Source organism: Macaca fascicularis, chromosome 20 (assembly GCF_037993035.2).
Source record: "Macaca fascicularis isolate 582-1 chromosome 20, T2T-MFA8v1.1".
Classification (NCBI taxonomy): Eukaryota; Metazoa; Chordata; class Mammalia; order Primates; family Cercopithecidae; genus Macaca; species Macaca fascicularis.
Window position 1 is genome coordinate 81857562 of NC_088394.1, and position 12170 is coordinate 81869731.

The 12170-nt window shown below is 49.3% G+C and overlaps 1 long non-coding RNA gene across 7 annotated transcripts in view; it reads left to right on the top strand.

Moving 5' to 3' along the window:
- Positions 1-2428: 2428 nt before the first annotated feature.
- The window catches only part of LOC135968708 (uncharacterized), a 399823-nt gene continuing 390081 nt past the window's right edge, over positions 2429-12170 (top strand). For 6 of the 7 annotated variants that reach the window (XR_010583651.1, XR_012429201.1, XR_010583650.1 and 3 more), the window contains exons 1-2: positions 2429-2680; positions 3820-4078. This is a non-coding gene — a long non-coding RNA (uncharacterized lncRNA). The other variant, XR_012429203.1, reaches the window with a different exon arrangement.

A 12170-nucleotide genomic window follows, 5' to 3' on the forward strand; every position in this document is an offset into this window, starting at 1 on the left:
CAATAGATTTACATGAACACATCTACCCTCGGGTCTGGTTTTCTTTCTGTCAACATCACACAGTTTTACATTGAATGACCAACGGAAAAGTCCAACTGTAAAGTCTGGTTACTGGCAAAGAAGCTAAGGTGGCCACTGGAAGGTCTGAACCAAAGGCAACATCAGGGTAAAACATGGAGTTTGGAATCTGACCAACATGGGTTCAAATCCCATCGCTGCCACTCACTCACTGTGTGGCCTGTGGCAATCCCCTCTCTGAGCCTCAGTTTCCCCATCTGTGTAATGGGGATAAAATGGTTTACCTCCCAAGGTTGCTGTGAGGATTGGAAATGAGGTATTTAAGTACCTAGCCTCTGTCTGGCACTGAGAGGCACACAGTAAGTATTAAACAGGTAATTAAGGCTGTAGACATCAAGTCTAGCAGGAAATCTCAGCATGCTGCAGGAAAAGGGACCCTGGAGATGAGGAAACTGGGAATAGAAAGTGGAAGTAACTTGCCAGAGTCACCCAGCATGGGAGCTTCCACACTGAAACCTAGCCTGGGGCAGATGACCATCGGTTTCAAGGAGCTGTGCTGGGGAGGCGTGGAGGGCATTACCTGAACTTCTGCTTCAGGATGGTTTACTCCCCTTCACAAACAGAACAACGGCCCTGCAGGGTGATGACGTGACAGCCAAGAAAGTGCTTTGCAAAACGTCAAGTGCTGTGCATTCCTATCATGAGTCACGTGCCTATGCCAGGGAGCGAGCTCAGTGCTTTGGGTACACTGTCTCATTTGGTCCTGCCAAAAGTCCTGAGAGGGACCTATTGTTATCATCCCCATTTTGTAGACAGGACCAGAGAGGTGAAGTCATTTGCCAAAGAACACACAGCTGGAAACGGTCAGAGCTGATACCTGAACCTGGATCCAGCCGACCCCAAGTTCTGATCTTTGTTTATCACACTGAGCTGCCTCTTTGGAGTGTCCTGGCTCCGTGAGCTGGGAGGTCAGCAAATGTTTGTGGCTGGATAAGGTGGCTGGTGGGTGTGTTCACCAAGGCTGCTGCTGTTTCTGGTTGCCATGCTGAGTGGTCCAGCCATCTGGGTCTTCTGGAAGTTTCAGCAGGGCTCTCCAGTGTGCTCTGGCCGTGCAAGTCAGCCCAGGTCAGAAAATGAAACTGGCCAGCTTCCCTTTCAAATATGAGACAGAAGTTGAGTGCTGGCCACCTCTTGCAAGGAGCCCCAGGGGTCAAAGGCAAAATACTCTCCTGGCTCTTGAACTCCATCCTGTCCCACATCCCCTGGGCCCCACCAACGCCCCCTTACTTCCCAAGTCATTGAGCTTGAGTGGTCCTGTGGGAGGACAACAGGGCAGAGTTTTGGATCCACTTTGGAAACACCTGGGTCCTGAGGGCATTTCGTGGAAAACTCATATCCACCCACCTCCGGGTCTTCAGCAGAGTTAAGAACAGACAGGGTATCTCAGGGCCTTAATTTTCCTCCCAGCACCCTTGGGTTGGGGGCCGATGGGCAGAGGAGCAGGTCAGAGGAGTTCACGCTGCAGCCGCGTCTTTAGGAATTCCATCAAGGGTTGCTCAGGGATCATTCCGGTGGGAAAAAAAGAGGGTGTGATTTGAAGTTGCATTTAAATCACACTTTGAGTAAAAATCAAGGAAACGTGAACTGTATTTTGTGAAGTACACGGAGGGGGCTGATTGAGGTGGAGGGTGGGGGCTACACCCACCGCTTGGCACCTCCCTGAGCTTCTCAAAGGCCAGAGTCATCCAGAAACGGAGGGACTGAGCTCTCTTTCTCTCTGTAGATGCGCCAGCCTGGCAGGTGCGACCCGGGGGTTTCGCCAGATGCCCTGTGTGACGTGGCCATGTGGGATATTCACCAGAAGGGGTTCCTGGTGTGGGGATCAAGTTGAGCTGGAAGCCAGCTGTGTTGCTCTTCCAGACATGGGTGTCGTCCTGGAGGAAGGGCCCCCCTTCCTAAGTCAGGCATAGGCAACGCGTGGGGTTCAGCTTCTGTCTCCTGTGCCGGAGACAGAAACAGGACCAAACAGACTTCCAGGATGAGGGCGTTTATCATTTCACACAACAGGAAGTTTGGGCAGGCTTCCCGGTTGCCGACTCCACGGCTCAGAGACGTCCTCCAGGACCCAGGTTCTTGCCGTCTCTCTGCTCTGCCATCCTTGACGTTAGCCTTGTCCTTAATCTGGCCACAGGGTGGTGGCAGCAGCTCTAGGGGTTACATTTGGGCAACAGAACCTGGAGGAAGAAGAGAGACCACCCCTCCCGGGCATCCTTCTGGAGGGAAGAGACGTCCCAGAAGCCCCCCCCGCCTCACGCAAACCCGGCAACTTTGTCTCACGTTTCATTGGTCAGGACTGGGTCACATGCCCATTCCTGAACCAATCACATGCAAAGAATGGGATCACATGATTGGTTCAGCTTAATAGCCGCGAGTGGACTGGAAGCGGAGCGTCAGGCTGCTTGTCCTCTGGCCTAAAAAACCAGGATTCTATGGGCCTTGCTGGGCTCTCGCCTTCAAAAACCCAGGCCTCCTAATTCTCCCCAGAAACAGCTGCACTGGAGACCCCAAGTCTCGGGACCCCACCCCTGCTCCCTGCGCTGTGACTGGTCAGCCTTTAACCTGTGCCTCGGCGGCCGCTGGCTTTGCGGTGCTTCCTCTACAGGTACTGCCTCCGAACACCCAGTCCGTCATTGTCCCGGGGGCGTCCTGGCTTTGGTTCTGTTAACACCTCAGTGCTGAGAAGGCACCTTAGTCGTGGCTTTCTCTCCCTGTGCCATTCTCTCTCTTGGGCCCCCTGCCTCGAGGCCCAGGTTTTATATCTTTGCTGCCATAAACCTCTGGTCCCTGAAGCTTTCCTCCCAACCTCAGCGGGTCCCCACCTCTCCACTAAGGTCAAGTTCAGTCTTGGGGACATGGTGAGTAGAACTCTTTGCTTCCTCTAACCATCTGTCTTTTCTCCCGACCCCACCACTTTTTATTTTGAAAACTTTTCCAAATTGGAGAGAAGAATGATGATGAAAGATTTACTCACTACCCGCGTTTGACAGCTGTTACCATTTCACCATATTTGCTTTTAGTATCTATGCTGAAATATTTGTTGGGGCAGGCACCGTGGCTCACACCTGCCTGTAATCCCAGTACTTTGGGAGGCTGAAGCTGGCGGATTGCTTGAGCTCAGGAGTTCAAGTCCAGCCTGGGCAACATATTGAGACTCTGTCTCTATAATTTTTTTCTTTTTTAAATAGCCAGGCGTGATGGCTCACACCTGTGGTTTCAGCTATTCAGGAGGCCAAAGCAGAATGATAACAAGGCAGGATGAGCCCAGGAGGTCAAGGGGTCAAGGCTGTAGTGAGCCATGATCATGCCACTGCACTCCAACCTGGGGATAGAGCGAAACCCTGTCTCTAAAAAAATAAATAAATACATAAAAAAAATTTGCTGACTTATTTGAAGGTAAATGGCAGGCGTGTAGATAGACCACATACAGGCCTTAGCAGTGTCTGCTAAGAATAAAAGCTTTCTCCACAGTCCCAATGGTATTGTCACAAAAAAGAAATGTAATATCATCTTTAATATCCAGTCCCTGTGAAAATCCCCCAATGATACACCTGTCATTGGGATTCATTTGAATCCAAAAAGAAAGTTAATTTCTTGTAGCCTCTGAGGGGTTAATAAGGTTGCTCTAAAATGACCAAAAAATACACTGACAAACACATGCAGTTGTCGCAGCCAGAAGCCTTTTCCGCATTCTCTTCTCTGTCCCCACTTACATCTCTCAAAGTGAGTTTTTTTCCCCCTTAGGTCATACTCAGGGCAGAAATCAGATGACATTTTAATCTGCAACTCAAGCGCCTCGTCCTGGGAAGGCTCCTGGTTCTTGGCATGGGATTCTGTGTCTCTGGGCGCCCAGCAGCAGCTCGAGCGTGGGCTCCGCTCCTCCTCCTCCACGTTAACTGGCTCAACTTCTCTTGACTTTTAATAATGCCCTGCCGACTGGCTGCCTTCTGCCTTGCCTGTGCACCGACGCTGGATCCACAGTTCCTCTGAGCTAGGCTTCTTGGTGAGTCGTGTGGACTGACCCTTTTCAGGAAAGTGGTTGCTGGGTCTGTGGCTACAAAAAAGTGGAGGCCTCAGTCAGACAGCAGACACATCTGTTTCCAAGCAAATGTTTGAGGGAGTGACCGTTCTCCTTTCTAGGCTCATAAACTAAGCAACAACAGTGACAGCAACAACAATTTTGTTTTTCTTATGCTCGTGAGGTCCTGTGGTACAATGTTGAATAATTGTTAAGACAGCTAATGTTTATCAGGCACTTGTATCTGCCTCGATGGGGTAGTGTGGTAGACTGACTAATGACCTAATGTCTCCTCTAAGATTCCCATGTCCTGATCCTTGGACCCTGTGAATATGACCTTAGGTGGCAGGAAAAAAAAAAAAAGTCTTTGCAGATGTGGTTAAATTTAGGATTTTGACATGGGGAGATTCTCGTGGATTATCTGGGTAGGCTCTAAATGCAATGTCAAGTGGGCAACATAGTGAGACTCTGTCTCTACAAAAAATTACCTGGGTGTGGTGGCACATCCCTGTAGTCCCATCTACCTGGGAGGCCAAGGTGGGAGGATTACCTGAGCCCAGGAGATTGAGGCTACAGTGAGCTGTGATTGTATCACTGTACTGCAGCCTGGGCAACAGAGCAAGACCCTGTCTCAAAAAAAAAAAAAAAAGGGAGGGAGGGGGAGATTTTACACAGAGAAGAGGTAAAGGTGATGTGGCCACAGTGGTGGAGACTGGAGTGACGAAGCTGTGAGCCGAGTGAGGCCGGCAGCCAGCAGAAACTGGAGGGGCGAGAAAGTGGATTCCCTCCTAGAGCCTCCTCAGGAAGCATGGCGTCACGGACGCCTGCATTTTGGCCCAGCAGAATTGCTTTCAGCTTTCTGGCTTCTAGAACTGTGAGAGAATACATTTCTGTTGTAAGCCAGTAAATTTTGTAATTTGTAACAACAGCCACAGGAAACGAAGATAGGAAGGTACGGTGAACGCCTCCCCATTTTTCAGAAAAAGAAACTGAGGCCTTTCCAGTGAGTGGTAGGGTGGGCTGATGTTGGAGCCCAGGCTTTAGCCCTCTTGTCTTCTATCTTCTTTCTCAACCCTAATGGAAAAGAAGACCTTGCACTGCCAGCCATGAGGGGCTGCGGGAAGCCGAGCGATGCTCTGTCTTCTCATTTAGCCGGGCAGGGGGCAGGGATGAGGTGCTCGGTTGTCTCTCAGTAGAGAATGGAGAAGAGCTGATCTTTATGTAAATTCCCTCATGCAAATATCCCTGAGGGAGTTTGCTTACCGGTCGGTTCCTTCACACTGTAGAGCAGATTGCTTGAGAACAAGAAAGTCGGTCAGGTACCCCTCAGGGGGTTTGAGGTAGAAAGAAGGGGGACAGGAAGAAGACCACCAAAGACAGATTTTAAATACTTTACAATTTTTCCCTTACATGGAGACAGAGTCGAGCCCTTCCAAATAAATAAAAGCTGATTGGTGAACAGGTCCATTCACTCAACAAAGTAGGACAATCCGTGATTAGGATTCAGAATAGGTCGGGTGCAGTGGCTCACGCCTGTAATCCCAGCACTTTGGGAGCCCTAGGCAGGTAGATCACTTGAGGTTAGGAGTTCGAGACCAGCCTGGCCAACATGGGGAAACCCAGTCTCTACTAAAAATACGAAAAGTAGCCAGACGTGGTGGCACGTGCCGGTAATCCCAGCTACTCGGGAGGCTGAGGCAGGAGAGTCGCTTGAACCCAAGAGGTGGAGGTTGCAGTGGACCAAGATCATGCCACTGCTCTCCAGCCTGGGCGACAGAGTGAGACTCCATCTCAAAGAAAAAAAAAAAGGATTCAGAATAAAGCAAGGAGTTAGGAAATGTGATCATTGCCGCTATTCTTATTTGTGTGAGTTAGGTTAGGCTGAGGGATGCTGCGGGAGTGAATCTCAAAGGTTAACACAGCAGGAGTTTGTGGACTACACAAGCTGCATGTGATAATAGTGGGCTGGAGAGGGTGGGACACAGTGGAGGGGGCTCTCCTTCACCATCAGGAGCTCACAGCCCCCTCAGCTGATACAGCCGAGAGGACAAAGGCTGGAGAATCACATGTGACCTTTTTATTGCCTCCTTCTGAAAGAGACGCCTGTCAACTCTTCTCCCATTTTATCAACCAGATCTAGCCACACACTCCCTGTCTAGCAGCTTGGGGCCCGGGAAGCCTAAGGGAGTAAAGGGAATATGTGGTGAGCGTTTCTGTGTCTGCCACTTTATGACTAATAAATATTTGTTGAATCTATTGAGGTACAGAGTAATTTCAGTTACATTTCTTTTATCAATAGTAAATAGAGAAGAAAGCCATTTCTGCTCCAAGGAGCTCTTGGTGCAGTGGGGAGACAGCACTGTAACATTAGAACACTGTGCGAAGCTGTTGCGAATTTCCAGGTATAGATGTCTTTTCTATCAGTGAATCTCAGTTATGCTTCTTAATTTTTTTTTTTTTTTTTTTGAGACGGAGTCTCGCTATGTCGCCCAGGCTGGAGTGCAGTGGCCGGATCTCAGTTCACTGCAAGCTCTGCCTCCCGGGTTTACGCCATTCTCCTGCCTCAGCCTCCCGAGTAGCTGGTACTACAGGCGCCCGCCACCTCGCCCGGCTAGTTTTTTTATTTTTTATTTTTTAGTAGAGACGGGGTTTCACTGGGTTAGCCGGATGGTCTCGATCTGCTGACCTCGTGATCCGCCCGTCTCGGCCTCCCAAAGTGCTGGGATTACAGGCTTGAGCCACCGCGCCTGGCCTAGTTATGCTTCTTGAGCAGAGTTCATCACCATAGATAGACCCGGCAGTTCCCAGATTAAACAATGAGGCATCCTAGCAGTAAACTTGACCTGTGATGGAAGAAAAGGATATGAACAAGGGTTGGCTCAGTTTGGCTCTTGCCTGTCCATCAAGTTCCCAAGCAGACTGGGACCAAGTACTCTAGACTGTAAGTGCCATGTGGGCAGGGGTTTTGCTTTCATACTTCTCTGTAGACTATGGTTTTTGACATGGTCAGCTTTCTAGATGTCACTGTAGGTTCCAGTGTTGATCTGGTAATCTCTGCTACAGTGTGTTGGACTTTTAGGATTGGAATGGTTCAACCGATTGACTCAATCAATCAAGCATCTGTCTATTTATCCATCGCTTCATCTGTTCATTTATTCATATATTGATTCACTTGTCTATCCATTCCTTACTCCTCCTTTACTTCTTTAACTATCCATCTGTTATTTGTCCAACCATCCACCCATTCATCCATCTACTTATCCAGTTACCAACCTACCCATCCACCCATCCATCCACCCATCCATCCATCCATCCATCCATCCATCCATCCATCCATCCATCCATTTTCATATCCATCAAAAAACATTTGTTGAGCATAAGTCTGGGATATAATTTGGGGTTTAGGAGAGGGGAACGCAGACACAGCTGCAATGGCAGGGGTCAGGGGAAATCCAGGTTAGGGGGCCAGAGTCTCTGCATGGAAGGTCACTACAGGTCAAAGCCCAGTCCAGCATGGGGAAGTCAAGACTGAGCAAAGCTAAGAGGAATTTAGAAACAGGGGAAGGTTGAATGTCTGTGCTGGCAACTGCTCAGTGCAGAAGCTCTGATAGCAGAGGTAGGCTTTAGTACATCAGGGAACAGCTACACTTCCATGTGAGTGGGGACCCCATGAACTAGGTAAGAAGCAGAAAGCAGAGCCCCAGACAAGGGGACTAGCTATAACGAGTAATAAAGAAACTAAAGTCACCATTAATTGGAGCATGAAGTGGAGAAAAAGGCTCAGGAACAAGGTAGAAGGAAGCCCAGGAAACCAAGGTCATAGCTAGTGCCCAAGGTCAATCTGATGAGTAACCCAGACACCAATGCTGAGAGTCCAGAGACCTGGCCTGAGTGGAGCCCAAGTCCTGGGAGAAGCAGCCAGGATGGCTCTGCCAAGAGGGTCAAATGCCACCCCAGCTGTGAGCAGACAAGAGCAAAGAGGTTGAGGACCAGGCTGGTCATAACAGGGCTGGGCAAGATTGTGAATGAGCAGGAATGGGTACCAGGTGCTTATAATTCCAGTTGGCCATTTTAATTCAATCATACACATATTTGATGAGTCCTTGTTATGTGCTGGGCACTTGAGACACAACTGCAGATAGAACACAGTCCCTGACTTCCGGGAGCTTACAGTCCAGTGGTGAGGCAGATAAACTGAAAATTACGGTTAGGTGGCTAAGAGTTGGGCGCTGTGGGACATCAGTGGGGGCATCTGACCCAGCAGGAGGGGCTGGAAGGGCTCTGGTGGAGGCAGCCTGGGGAAGGGACGTGGGGGTGGGTGGGAAGAGACTTGTCTACAGAGGACAAAGCAGGTGCAAACTGGAGATTCAAAACACTCTTGTGCAAATGCATAAATAAACTTTGGTGTAAGGCAATGCCTCTCTTGCGCTGCGACTTGCACTTGGGTGCCCTGGGGGTTTTTGGAAAGTGCAGTTTCTGATTCAGCAGAACTAGGGTAGAGCCCGGGGTTCTGCATTTCCAGCCAGCTCTCGGGGAATCTCGGTGGTGCTGGTTGCAGACCACACTTTGAGTACCAAGGGTGTGAAATAGTCTTGTTACAACTTGATATGGAATTACATTGGAAGTTTTGCATGGGCTTTAAAAACAGACCAAGAATAAAGTGGTTCCTGAGGGTGGCTGGTCCCGTGATGCAGGAAAGATGAAAAGCAAACCTGAGATGATGGGCAGGTGGCCCCCAGGGGTCCTGATTTGGAAACAGGACTGACCTTGCATGTTCTCACGCCTACCATATGCCTGACTGTGCAGCACGGGTTGCTATGATGCCACTTTAAAATGATGTCTGGGTTCCTCTTACACATTCAACAGTATTCTACTGGGGGATTTATGGTTCAAAAATGATGTAATAATTAGGCAAGGCACAGTGGCTTACACCTGTAATCTCAGCACTTTGAGGGGCTGAGGTGGGAGGACTGCTTGAGCCCAGGAGTTCGAGAACAGCCTGGGCAGTATAGTGAGACCTTGTCTCTATAAAAAATTTTAAAAATTAGCCGGACGTGTTGGTGGTGCGCCTGTGGTTCTAGCTAGTTAGGAGGCTAACGCGGGAGGATAGCTTGAGCTGGGAGGCAGAGGTTGCAGTCAGCCGTGACTGAGCCACTGCACGTCAGTCTGGGCAACAGAGTGAGACCCTGTCTCAAATAATAATAATGTAATAAGAGTCAGAATAAAGAATCAAGACAGTTTTTTCAGGATAAATGAGTGAGGTTGGAAAGAGTTGAGTGAAAGAGAAGAGACACCAAGTAGTGTAGGATAAGGATTTATTTAGTGGGGGTGTGCGTGGGGAGAGAGAGACACAGAGAGAGAGAAGGGGGAGGGCAGGCAGGAAGCATGAGAATGTAAAGAGAGAGGCCTCACACTTCTGTTAGAGGGTGGTCCATAATCAGTTCTGCTCCTTGAAGAAACTACCTAAAATATGAACGTTTCTGCTGCCCGAAGGCAGCTTTTGCTGGCTGGATCACTTCATTTTTTTTTTTTTTTGTATTCTTATTTACCTTTGTGGTTGGAATCTGGTCCGTGGCATGCTGATAATAACCCTCAGAACTAACTTTTCTTTTCATGATCATGTTAACTCATTTTCACCTCCTCCTGAAAGGTGGTTGTCGGGGCTCTTGCCTGTGAATTTAGGCAGCAGATCCCTTGCAGGGGAGCTCAGGTGTCATCCTGAGACCTTGTGAAGTTCTGTGATTTGGGCCCCTCCTGGCTTGGGCAGCTGCATTTGTTTCCTCGTTGGGCCTATTTGTCACTGTCCGCCGCACTGTGCATCTGGAAGTCAGTTGTCAAAAAATTCCAACCATCCAGAAAGTAGCCATGAAAACCAAAATGAAAACAAAAATCCCCAAGATCCACATACAGGACTTGAGGACCAGGTATTGAAGCCCACGTCCTGAGGTCAGGATGAAGAGCTCCCATCCCCTTCATTGGTCTTAGTTTCCATGCTGGTTTAACCTCCGTGGCTATCAGTGTTCTCAGGCCATGGCAGAGACTGGCAAGCTGGGAGCTGCTGAGAAAAGGGCAGTCTCTGCATTCCAGAGAGGGATGGAGACAGAGACCTCGGGCATTCAGTCAGCTGCAAATGGCTTTCTGCACTTTGATAGGCCCTCCCTGCCTGTTAATTTCCCAAACATGGCTGGGGCAAAAGGACAGAAGGGGGACTTTTCACTTCTTAATATAATTGCAAAAGTGGTGAGGTTATGGCTGATGTTTTCATTTTTTGTTTCAAAAATATTTCGAATGGAAAAAGTTTTCTTCTCTGGGGCAGTGGAAAGGGGCTTTGCCTCCTCCCTCCCCACGCACCCGGTCCCTCTGCTCCCGAAGCACCTGGTTCGTGCTGTCCAGGGTTGGCATGTGCTGCTTCCGCTGGCTGGGGATGCTGTCCCCCAGCATCTTGATATGGAATTACAACTTGATACGGAATTACATTGGAAGTTTTGCATGGGCTTTAAAAACAGACCAAGAATAAAGTGGTTCCTGAGGTTGGCTGGTCCCGTGATGCAGGAAAGATGAAAAGCAAACCTGAGATGATGGGCAGGTGGCCCCCAGGGGTCCTGATTTGGAAACAGGACTGACCTTGCATGCTCTCACGCCTGCCATGCGCCTGACTGTGCAGCAGAACAGTCCCAAGGGCTGCCGGTTGCCCATTTTTGTGGCCACACCTTTGTGTGAATCAGATCTCTCTGCTCAGATGTTGCCTCTGGTGGGGCATGGGTGTGGGTGGGGGGCTTACCCATCCAAAATGGACAGCCCTCCATCCCCCTCCACGCCCTTCACCCATTTCTCTTCTTCCCAGCACCCCCAGCCCTCTCTGGAGGGATTCTTTGCTGCTGTGGGACCTCCCTACCACCAATCCTGAGCATTGAGAGCGCTGGGCTCTGCTTCTGTTACTGTGGCCTCCCCAGGCCTAGGATGATGCGTGGCAGGGGGAAGGTGGCCAAATGGAGGCTGCAGTGCTCCACATGCCTTTCAGCACTGCAATGCCGAGGTCTCCTGAGAAGCTGTGTGTTCCTCCAGTTAGGGGTGGCTACCACGTTAAGACGACATGCTTCCTGGGTTCAGATCCTAGTCAGGGTTGCTTTTTGGGGTTCCTTAATATGCCTGTGCCTCAGTGTCTTTATCTGTGTAATGGGGACAAGACCAGGACCTATCACATGGTGTTATGAGGATTAAATGAATTAGTATATGTGTCAGAGGCGTTTGAACCAGAGCAACTGCATCTCGAAAAGAGGCTCTGTAAAATAAGGCTGAGACCTGCTAGGCTGCATTCCCAGACAGTTAGACATTCTAAGTCACAGGATGAGATAGGAGGTCGGCACAAGATACAGGTCATAAAGACCTTGCTTATAAAACAGCTTGCAGTAAAGAAGCAGCCAAATCCCACCACAATCAAGATGGTGATGAGAGTGACCTCTGGCCATCCTCACTGCTGCACTCCTGCCAGCTCCGTGACAGTTTACAAATGCCATGGCAACATCAGGAAGTTACCCAATATGGTTTAAAAAGGAGAGGCATGAATAATCTACCCCTTGTTTAGCATATCATCAAGAAACAACCTCAAAAATGGGCAACCAGCAGCCCTTGAGACTGTTCTGTCTATGGAGTGGACCTTCTTTATTCCTTTACTTTCCTAACAAACTTGCTTTCACTTTACTCTATGGACTCACCTCCAATTCATTCATTCATTCATTCATTCTTTTCTTTCCTTTTTCTTTTTTTTTTTTTTTTTTTTGAGACAGAGTCTCACTCTGTCACCCAGGCTGGAGTACAGTGGCGTGATCTTGGCTCACTGCAACCTCTGCCTCCCAGGTTCACCCTCCCGAGTAGCTGGGACTACAGGCGTGTGCCACTACGTCTGGCTAATTTTTGCATTTTTAGTAGAGATGGGTTTTTGTCATGTTGGCCAGGCTGGTCTCAAACTCTTGGCCTCAAGTGATCCGCCCACCCTAGCCTTCCATAGTGTTGGGATTACAGGCGTGAGCCATGGAATTCTGTCTTGCATGAGATCCAAGAACCCTCTCTTGAGGTC